At 50.0% G+C, this 10,511-nt stretch overlaps 1 protein-coding gene and 1 long non-coding RNA gene across 7 annotated transcripts in view; one reads left to right on the top strand and one right to left on the bottom strand.

Moving 5' to 3' along the window:
- Positions 1-3,574: 3,574 nt before the first annotated feature.
- Positions 3,575-9,831, bottom strand: LOC118536467 (uncharacterized). Its single transcript, XR_013441987.1, has 4 exons — positions 9,560-9,831; positions 7,173-7,367; positions 6,926-7,094; positions 3,575-4,618 (listed from the first exon to the last, which is right to left on the bottom strand). It is a non-coding gene; the product is annotated as an uncharacterized LOC118536467 (long non-coding RNA).
- Positions 8,962-10,511, top strand: part of DNMT3B (DNA methyltransferase 3 beta) — a 41,326-nt gene continuing 39,776 nt past the window's right edge. For all 6 annotated transcript variants that reach the window (XM_036093263.2, XM_078057045.1, XM_036093262.2 and 3 more), the window contains exon 1: positions 8,962-9,166. The gene's annotated coding sequence lies outside the window, so the exon portion shown is untranslated. The remainder of the gene's footprint in view (positions 9,167-10,511) is intronic.

Below are 10,511 nucleotides of genomic sequence, written 5' to 3'. Positions count from 1 at the left end.
CCTTTCCTTTTTTTTTTTAAAGTTTGTTTATGTAATCTCCACACCCAATGTGGAACTCAAAGTCAAAACTGGAGATCAAGGGGCGTCTGGGTGGCTCAGTTGGTTAAGCCGCTGCCTTCGGCTCAGGTCATGATCCCAGGGTCCTGGGATCGAGCCCCGCATCGGGCTACCTGCTCAGCAAGGAGTCTGCTTCTCCCTCTCCCTCTGCCTGCCACTCTCCTTGCTTGTGCTCTCTCTGTGTCAAATACATAAATAAAATCTTTAAAAAAAAAAAAAAAAGTGGAGATCAAGAGTCCTGTGTTCTTCTGACTGAGCTACCCAGGCGCCCCAGGGCTGTGTTTTCTTTTTTTTTTTTAAGATTTTATTTATTTATTTGACCCAGAGAGACACAGCGAGAGAGGGAACACAAGCAAGGGGAGTGGGAGAGGGAGAAGCAGGATTCCCGCGGAGCAGGGAGCCCGATGGGGGCTCGATCTCAGGACCCTGGGATTACGAACTGAGCCGAAGGCAGACGCTTAATGACTGAGCCACCCAGGCGCCCAGGGCTGTGTTTTCTTAACCATGTCTTTCACCTTTTAAAAATGATCTCCAGGGCACCTGGGTGGCTCAGTTGGTTAAGCCTCTGACTCTTAATTTCAGCTAGGTCATGATCTCAGGATCCTGAGATCTAGCCCTGTGTCTAGCCCTGTGTCTGATCTAGCCCTGAGGGAGCCTGCTTCTCCCTCTCCCCTGCCCCTCCCCGTGCCCATGCATGTACTCTCTCAAATAAATAAATAAATAAATAAATAAATAAATAAATAAATAAATCTTTAAAAAAAATTATCTCCTTAGGCAATTCAGGGGAAGCAAATTAGGAGTACTATTATCACTATGAATAATGATAATAAATAACTTGAGCATTCATTCACTTGATGTCTGGAGAGATTGGGATAAAATGTTATCTATAGATACAGAGACTATCCTAAATGAAGGGAGGGCTTTTTTGCCTTCTACCAGCTACCATTGTGCGAGACACTATGCAAAATGCTTTATTTACATCTGATCACATTAATAACCTGTCTTCTGAAAAGCCTCCAATGACTTCATTTCTTTTTTTTTTTTAAGATTTTATTTATTTATTTGAAAGAGAGAGAATGAGAGAGAGCGCATGAGAGGGGGGAGGGTCAGAGGGAGAAGCAGACTCCCTGCGGAGCAGGGAGCCCGATGCGGGACTCAATCCAGGGACTCCAGGATCATGACCTGAGCCGAAGGCAGTTGCTTAACCAACTGAGCCACCCAGGCGCCCTAATGACTTCATTTCTTAAGGTTTCATGATCTGGCCCCTGCCTTCTTCACCAGATTCTCTCTCTCCCCCTGCATGCTCCAGCCACACGGGCCTCCCCTCAGTTCCCTGTGTTCCAGGACCTTAGCAAGTGCTATTCCCACTGCCTAGAACACATTTCCCTCCACCCTGTAGCCTGCATTCCCTTAGAGCTCTTTCTCAGAGAATATTTCTCAGCCGCACTTCCTCTTACTTACCCTGTGCTTGTCTTCTTAGCATTTAACACAATTGTAATCTCATAATTGTTCATGAGATCAATTCAGTTAATTCGTGTCTGTTTCCCTACTCAGTTGTAAGCTCCAGGAGGGCAGCCCCAGGACTAAGTCCCTTTTTGTTGTCTGCTTTATCCCCAGTCCTTACCATAGCACCTGGCAGGTAGTTCCATAAATTAAATAAATATCCACACCCTCCTCCACCAAGGCATCCTCTTCAGTGACAGCAGCAAGGAAAGAACTGCTTCTGTAGGGGATGGAGAGAGAGGTGCAGGACAAGGAGAAGGGCAGCCCACTTCCTATCCTAACTTCCATGCCCACCCCAGGGCATTTCCCTATTTTGAAGGAGAGAAAGGAGTAGATAGAAGGTGTGAGGAGCAACGCCTCAGGATAGAGTTTCCCTGGCTCAGAGGGTAGGGGGCAGACTCACATTCCCAGGCAAAGGAAGGTCAGTGGGTCTGTGCAGCCAGCAAAGGGCTCTTAGGGAGAAGTAGGATCCATTCCCCTGTTCATCAGTGCCACCTCCTAGGAACCATGCTAAACCTTTTATAGGGTAGCAAGGTGGTTAAGACCAGCTTAGAATTTAATCCCAGCTCTCAGCACACTTCCTGGCAGTATGACTTCGAATAATTACTCTGCCTCTGTGGGCCTCAGTTTCCCCCTGTGTAAAATGGAGATAACACTCCTTTCTACTTCATGAAGCTGCCCCAAGAATCAGTGCGTAATACGTGCAAAACACTCAGCCAAGTGTCTGGCACATCTCTTGATGGCTGCTACTAACATACTTATTTAATAATAACAAATAATACCTGGCCAGACTGTGTACTTGTCTAGGTAGGTATATTTAAAGCAGATCTTTCAATGGCCCATTTTTAGGTTCAAAAAAGGCATAAAAGAAAAAAAAAAGACATAAAAGAATTCTGTGGGTGGACTGGGGTAGAGAGGTCTGGGTGTTTCTGTTGAAAACGAAAGGTGAGGAACCCACTTTGCACATGAACGTGGCCTCAGATGACACTGCAGTTAAGACCAAGTACTTTACAATAGGGCTCTTTCACATACACGGGCTCTGCGGATCCCTGCAGTCACTCCCGGAAGTAGGCATTACTATTATTATTATTCCAATCAGACTGGGAGTTGACTGAGGCTCAAACTCCTTAGCATAGCACACACAGAATGGGGGTGGGGTGGGGGTCCGTGCAGAGTGGGGGTCGAACTGGGAGTCTAGTTGCAGCTCTGCCACCAACCAGTTATGGCTTTCAGGCAAACTGCCTTACCTTGCACAGCCTCAGTTTCCTTGACTGTGAAATGGGGCTCATCACACTAGATGTTGGTTGCAGATCCAGAGGTGAACTGGGCTTGCCTTAAGCAGCAGGGAGCCCAAGGGACAGGGTTCTGTGATGCTGAGGGGGCAGCGGGAGTGTTCCTCTCCGCACCTGCTAAGGGCTGAGACAGCCAGGGGAGCAGGGGAGCATGAATTCACTATTAATAACAATATATTTTTTTAAAAATTTTTATTTAAGTAATCACTATGCCCAACGTGGGGCTCGAACTCAGGACCCCAAGATCAAGAGTCACGACACTGAGATCAAGAGTTGCAGGTTCTTCCAACTGAGCCAGCCAGGCGCCCCAATAACAATGTATTTTTTTTTTTTAATTTAACAAGCACCTTTATGGTTGTTATGGTTCAAAAAGCCCGATATGTATTAACTCATATGATTCTCACAACAATTCTACGAAGTAAGGATTCTTATTACCTCCATTTTATGGATGATGAAATCGAGACAGAGAGATGAAGTCACCTGTTCATAAAAATACCTACCGCATCTGAGGTACTTATTATGCAACAAGCACAGTGCTTAGCTTTTTGCATGTTATTAAAACCTGTAGCTGCTGTGAGAGCTGAAAAAATGGTGGTAGAATTCAACACAAATATAATATTTAACCATGACATGGGTGTAAGTCCATCAATGTGTTGATTAGCACAAAGGCATGAAGGATATATATATTTATGTGTGCTTTTTTTAAAAATTAAGTAATCTCTACACCCTACATGGAGCTTGAACTCATGACCCCGAAAACAAGAGTTGCATGCTCTTCTGATTCAGCCAGCATGGCACCCCACATGTGTGGGGTTTTTGTTTTTTGTTTAAAGAATTTTTTTTCAAGGTTTTATTTTTAAGTAATCTCTACATCCAATATCGGACTCGAACTCACAACTCCGACATCAAGAGTCACATGCTCTACTGAGCCAGGCGGCCCTTGTTTTTTTAGTATTTTAATTAATTAACTAATTAATGGAGCGCAACGCGGGGCTTGAACTCAGGACCCTGAGATGAAGACCTGAGCTAAAATCAAAAGTCGGACACTTAACCAACTGAGCCACCCAGGTGCACCTAAAATTTTATTTTAAGTAGGCTCCATGTCCATGCCCAATGTGGGGCTCGAACTCACAACCCTGAAATTAAGAGGTGCGTGCTCTACCAACTAAGCCCCCCAGGTACCCCTGTGTGGTTTATTTTTTTAACATTAATTTTCAGGGGGCATCTTTTTATTTGATATAATCCCTCATTTAATTTATAGAAGAGTTGTAGGACTAGTAGTAGGAACTCATGAATGAATGTCTTTTTAACCAGATTTTCCTTTTGTTTACATTTTCCTCCATTTGCTTTACATTCTCCCTCTCCCATACATATGCATATTGTTGTTTCTGAACCATTTAAGGGCAAATTGGTGCCAGTGTGCCCCTTTACCTCTAAATACTTTATAGTGTTTATTTCCTAAGAGCAAGGACATTCCCTTATCTATGTTTTTTTTTTTCAGATGACGAAACAAATGACCTTTAATCACAGAATTTTTGTTGTCTTCTTAATAAACATTGATTACCATCATGAGTATAATGATTGTGATCTGTTATGATAAATTTTTTTTACTTACTGTTTATTTTAAATATTTTGTTTTTATTTTATTTTATTATTATTACTATGGCTTTTATTTTTAAATAATCTCTATGCCCAATGTGGGGCTCGAACTCACAACCTGGAGATCAGGAGTCCACCGCTCCACTGACTGAGCCAGACAGGCGCCCCTGTTAAAATAAATTAAAAAAAAAAATTTTTTTTAATTTATTTGACAGAGAGATAGTGAGAGAGAGACTACAAGCAGGCGGAGCGGGAGAGGGAGAAGCAGGCTTCCCGCGGAGCAGGGAGCCCAACGCGGACTGGATCCCAGGACCCTGGGATCATGACCTGGGCTGAAGGCAGACGCTTAACTGACTGAGCCACCCAGGCGCCCCTGAAATAAATTTTTAAAGAAACACCGTTGCACTGGTGTCCAACATGGGAAGACCTGAAATCAATCTGGAAACACAGATTCTCTTTCTAACCTGTGTTCTCCACTGCCTGTGTGTGTGTCTATGTGTGTAGTAACAGCTATATGAATTTTATTTATTTTTTATTTTTATTAAGTAATCTCTAGGCCCATCAACGTGGGGCTTGAACTCAAGACCCCAAGAACAAGAGTTGCACTCTCCACCGACTGAGCCAGAAAGACTCCCTAACTATATGGTTTTTAAAATTTTTTATTATTTATTTATTTTTTAGATTTATTTACTTATTTGACAGAGAGAGACACAGTGGGAGAGGGAACACAAGCAGGGGGAGTGGGAGAGGGAGAAGCAGGCTCCCCGCGGAGCAGGGAGCCCGATGTGGGCTCGATCCCAGGACCCTGGGATCATGACCTGAGCCGAAGGCAGAGGCTTAAGGACTGAGCCGTCCAGGCACCCCTATATGGTTTTTTTAAACATCAAAAAGCAAAATCTTGGGGAGTATGGGGGGAAAAAAGGCAAAATCTTTCATAAAAATTTTTCTTTGGGGGCTGGAGCCTTGTCTGCCCAACTGGGTAATCCAACACCAATGTTTTCATTTAATGGTTCATTCATTGGTCCCAGTGGCAATGAAGTATTCTCTCTCTTTGGCTGAGGAAACTGAGGCTCAAAGAGACCAGGCGATTTATCAGATTCATGCAACCTTAGAGGTAGAATTCAAACCACCATGTCTGATGAAAATCCCCCTTCTAGGACATGGGGTCCGCCCCTCTGAGAATGAGTGCTGGAGGAGGGGGTGTGGTGTGGGAGATATATATGGCATGCCCTACCACCTCGACAGTGAAAGGAGCATTGGACAGAGTCAGGGCACGTGGGTAGCAGCCCAGGTCACAGTGTGAATCCATATTCACGTGGCCATGGCAGACCTGCTGAGCTCCCCTCCAAATCCACATTATGTAAACCTTCCTCATTTAAGTAAATGAACTACCCTTCACCCAGATGCTTAGGCTAAAATTCTAGGGGCCATCCTTGATGCCATCCCTCCCTTTCCCCCTGGGGCCATCAGCACTACTTGGCCCAATCTCCACAATCTATCCCAAATTCAGTCACTTTTCTCCACCTCCTCTGCTCCCACCATGATCCAGGCTACGAACCTCAGTTTTCCAGATCAGGTCTCCTCCCCATCCACCTCGCCACTTGGATCTGATTTAAACATCTAAGTCAGATCACGGCTTAAATGGTGACATTCAAAATCCCTGCCATGGCTTATTGGTCCCACAAGACCTGGCCCCCTATTATTTCTCCCCTCCTCACTCCCTCTGCTCTGGCTACACTGGTGTCTTGGCTTTCCCTACCACATGCCATCCACAAGCTGAATCCTGACCTAGGTCTTGCCCTGGCTGCATCAATCCTGTCTCCATTTTCTCTTCTTCCCAGATTGATCCACACCGGATAGTCTCTTATTTGCTTATTTATGTTCATTTTCTGACACTCCCTACCCAACAGGTAAGCTATGGGCTTTCCTGTCTGAATTCCTAGCCAGCTGCCTGCTATATAGCAGGTGCTCAGTCAAGGTCAGGCTGTCTGGCTGACTCACTTTGCACAAGTCCCTCTCTTCTCTGGGCCTCAGTCCCCTCATCTGAAAAGGCGCCCTGATTCTCCTTGCCCTGACTCCTCGTGGAGCGGCTCTGAGGCTCAAATGAGGTGGTGAATATAACGAATGAACTTTGCAAACTATAAAGTTCTGTGTCTTAGGGAGACATCGTGCCATTTTTCTTCCACCCGTTCTCCTGGCATTCACCCTCCTTTCCAAATGATAGGACTCAGAACACTTGCTCATTGAGACCCTCTCCTTTTTTCTTCCTGAAATTAGGTGGTCTGCTCTTCCCAGAAATGTCTGCCTTGTCCCCAGAAACCCAACCCTTTGGCATCTAAACTAGGCCTCCTAGGTGTTCTCGGTGGTACATCTTTTGCCACGTGGCAGGTCTTGGCTTAGGGATCAGAAAATAGGCCCAGCAGCCCTCCCCACAAGCCCACCAGCTTATATATTTCTTTCCCCTAAAGGCATACCTTAGATGGTGGGGACAAGAGACAGGCCCTCCGGGGGGATCCCCTTCTTCCTACACGGACTGGAACCCAATTTTGGATGTTTGTGCCAGTGGCCAAGAAGTTCCTCCTGCTCATTCACAGGAGGCTCCCCCATCTCACTTTCACATTTCCTTAACCTCCATCCAGGTTCCTAGGTAGGACAAGATCCAATAGGTTTGGAAATGTTTGCAGCTGCCAGAGAATTTGCCATTTAGTTATTTGCAAATACCTGGTAGGAGATGAAGGGAGAAAGCTGTGCTTTTACTTGGAGAGCTGGAGCCCCGGAGGCAGGAAACCTGTGTTCTTTCATTCATTCATTCAACAAACTTGTGTTGAACTCCTCCTGTGGGACTGGAAATACAGCTTGGACCTAGACAGACAGATGTGGTTTCTGCCCTCATGGAGTATGGTTTATAGTGTGTGTCTGTAACAAGAAAAAAACAAGAAAAAGAAAGATGTAAACAAGGAAATATCCAAAACAATTTGAAATAGCTCTGCATGGGGTGCTTGGGTGGCTCAGGTCATGATCTCTAGGGGTCCTAGGATGGAGCCCCAAATCTGGCTCCCTGCTCAGCAGGGAGTCTCCTTCTCCCTCTTCCTCTGCCCCTCCCCCTGCCTCTCCCTCTGCCCCCCTCCCATGCTTGCTCTCTCTCAAATAAATAAATAAAATCCTAAAAAAATTTGAAATAGCTCTGCGAGCTACAAAGGGAATGACATCAGATAGGAGGGATGGAGTGGGGAGGCTGTTAGGTGGGGTGGTCAGGAAAAGCATCTCTAGAAGTTGACCTTTTGGGGAGAGAACAGAAAGGTGAGAGACTGGCCATGCAGAGTCCTCTGGACAAGGAATGTCCAGGAACATGCTTGATGTGTTTGAGGAACAGCCAAGAGGTGAGAAGGTTGAGTGAAGTGGGGCAGGGGGGAGGATAGGAGATGCCTGGAAAGGCAGGCAGGAGCCAGCTCCTATAGGGCCTGTAGGCCATCCTGTCATCATTCATTTTTCTTTCATTCTTTCATTCAACACATATTTATTAGGCATCTCCTGTGTGCTAAGATACACGGAGACCCTGACCTCGCAGTCTAATGTGTGGAGAAACACACAATAAACAGATAAACATATGGATATAAATACCAGGTACAATAAATATTAGGAAGTACAGTTTTCCAATAGTTCAACACCCTTTAAGGGCAGAGGCACTTGAGACCTAAGAGTGGGGCTTCTTCTGCTTGTGAGGCCGGGTGGACCTGAGAACCCAGGCGGCAAAGGACCCGGCCGCCTTCCCTGTCTGCTCTCCTCTCCCTTCCTCTCAAGATGGCTGACAAAGGCCCAGCAGGGTGGGAGGAAGGAAGGACCTGTCCGAGGGTCCAGAGGGGGTGACTGACTGGCTGAGGCACGGCAGCGCCCAGGTGGCATTGCGGCTGGAGGTGGGGGTAGAGGGGAGACTCCGCCGCTGTGTGACTCCAGTGGGGGCACGTCCCTCTCTGGGCCGCGCATCCTGCTCAGGGTGGGGGGCGGGGAAAGGGGGCCCCCGCTGAGTCCCAGTGTGTGTGTGTGTGTGTGTGTGTGTGTGTGTATGTGTCCCAGTGTGTGTGTGTGTGTGTGTGTGTGTGTGTCCCAGTGTGTGTGTGTGTTTGGGGGGTGATGTCGGCTAGGGCCCCATCAGGGTCTGTTAGCCCGATGGGTGATTTAACAGGCGGAGGGGGGACAGGAGGCGGCGCCTGTGGAGGAGGGGCGGAGGGGAGGCTCCGAAGTGATTTCAAATTTCCCTCGTCCCCACCCCCCGTTTCCCCCCCCCCCACCCCCCGCGCCCGGGGCCGGCTCTGAGTGGCTGCGGCGGGGGCGCCCCCGGGCGGGGGCGGGGCGAGCGCCAGGCCGGGGTTACAAGGGGCCTCGGCACCGCCCCCTCCCCACCCACTCTCGCAGCCCGGTCAGGCCTGAGCTGCCTCGGCGCAGCAGCCACCCCCCAGCCCCGCGGCCGCAGCCCGCGTGGACGCTCCGAGCGCCCCCCGACGGACGCAACCGGCCCACTGGCAGGCCGGCGAGCGGGCGGCCGCCGCGCCAGGCCGGCAGCGCGGGGGTTAAGTGGCCCAAGTAAACGTAGTTCGGCGATCGGCGCCGGAGATTCGCGAGCCGAGCGCCCTGCGCGGCCGCCCGCCGGCCTCCCGCCAGCCTGTCCCGACCCGCGGCTCGCCCGCAGAGCGGCGCCCGAGCCAGGTTCTCGGCAGGTGAGCGCCCCGTGGCCCCGGGGAGGCTCGTCAGTCCGGGGGTCCGGGCCTGGTGGGGGAGGGGACAGCGGAGGGGTCCCGGGACTGCCAGGAGGGACCCTCTTCCTGGGACGTCCGGGGGAGGCGGCTCCCATCCGGCTGGAGACCCGGCATGGTAGGGGAGGAGGGGTGGACCACCTGTGGCAAGAAGGAAAAAGGGGGGAAAGGACATGTGACTTGAAGGGATACGAGTGGGATACTCATGCTGTATTCCCAAGACCCCGAGGGAGAGAAGTTCGTCCCCAGGGAGGGAGACGGGGTGGCCTTCTTGGGGTCTAGAGTCGAGGGGAGGACGTGTCCCTCCGGAGAGGAGTGGAGGAAGAAGCTTCGGTCATTGGGAGGGGGTGTCCTTACCTGCCCTCGGCTTCAGAGCGAGCCTCCTTATAGGCGGGGGAAGGAATTCAGCCAGGAAGGTGGGCGTCCGTCCCTCATGACTTAGACCTGTGGGTTTCAGGCGAAGGGGCCGTTTTCTCCCCTCCCAGGGATAGAAGATATAACTAGTGGATGTGCGGGCGAGCAGGTGGGCCAGGGTGTGCGCCAGAGGGGTGGTCTTTCGGGGTCCTCCCTAGATGAGCCACCCCGGCGAGGCACCGCGGGGCTTCGGGGACGCCCTCGGGAGGGGCTGCCCTCTCTCTGTACACACCTGGCGGGGGAGGAGCCGGGTCGGGGTGGCGCCGCCCTGCCCCGGTCACACTGCCTGCCCTGGGGGCTCACTTTCCATTTTTCCCCTTCCGGGATGAAGCTGGTCCCACTTCCCACACTCCACAAACTGAGGTCTCAAAAGCTGTAGCGCCACCTCCCAGAAGAACAGCATCCCTCTTCTGATTGTTGGAGGGTAGGTGATGAGTCCCACTTCGCAGGAGAAAAAGTGCAAGAAGCCAAGAGAGACTGTGGGGTGAACTTAGCAAGTTAGCACCAGGGAGCCGTTCTTGGGCTCAGGCTTTGCTGCTGGATTCACTCACCTGTGGCAAAGAAGGGCAGCCGTCTGGGCTCAGCCCCAGGCCTGTGCTTCGACCTCCAGCTTGCCTTTCCCCCTTATCCCCTGCCCTGAGAGACTGAGCCCTTGTGCTTCCTCATCTCCCCCCACCCCCCCCAAGGTGAGAGGGTGCATGAAGTAAAGACCGTTAAGGACGCTATGAGTTTTGAACCACCTCCTGATTTGTGGGTGCTGTGGGTTTGGACTGGTGGTAATTTTGCTGGGGAGGGATATCCCTTCTGGTGCCCTCAGGTGGAGGGCCCAGGACACAGAGCTACCCCTGCCCTCCTCTCCAACACCTGCTGTGGCTTCTTGAGGCCGCCCCCCGCC

Source organism: Halichoerus grypus, chromosome 10 (assembly GCF_964656455.1).
Source record: "Halichoerus grypus chromosome 10, mHalGry1.hap1.1, whole genome shotgun sequence".
Taxonomy (NCBI): Eukaryota; Metazoa; Chordata; class Mammalia; order Carnivora; family Phocidae; genus Halichoerus; species Halichoerus grypus.
Note: the sequence above shows the minus strand (reverse complement) of the source record. Positions and strands in the feature narration are given on the sequence as shown.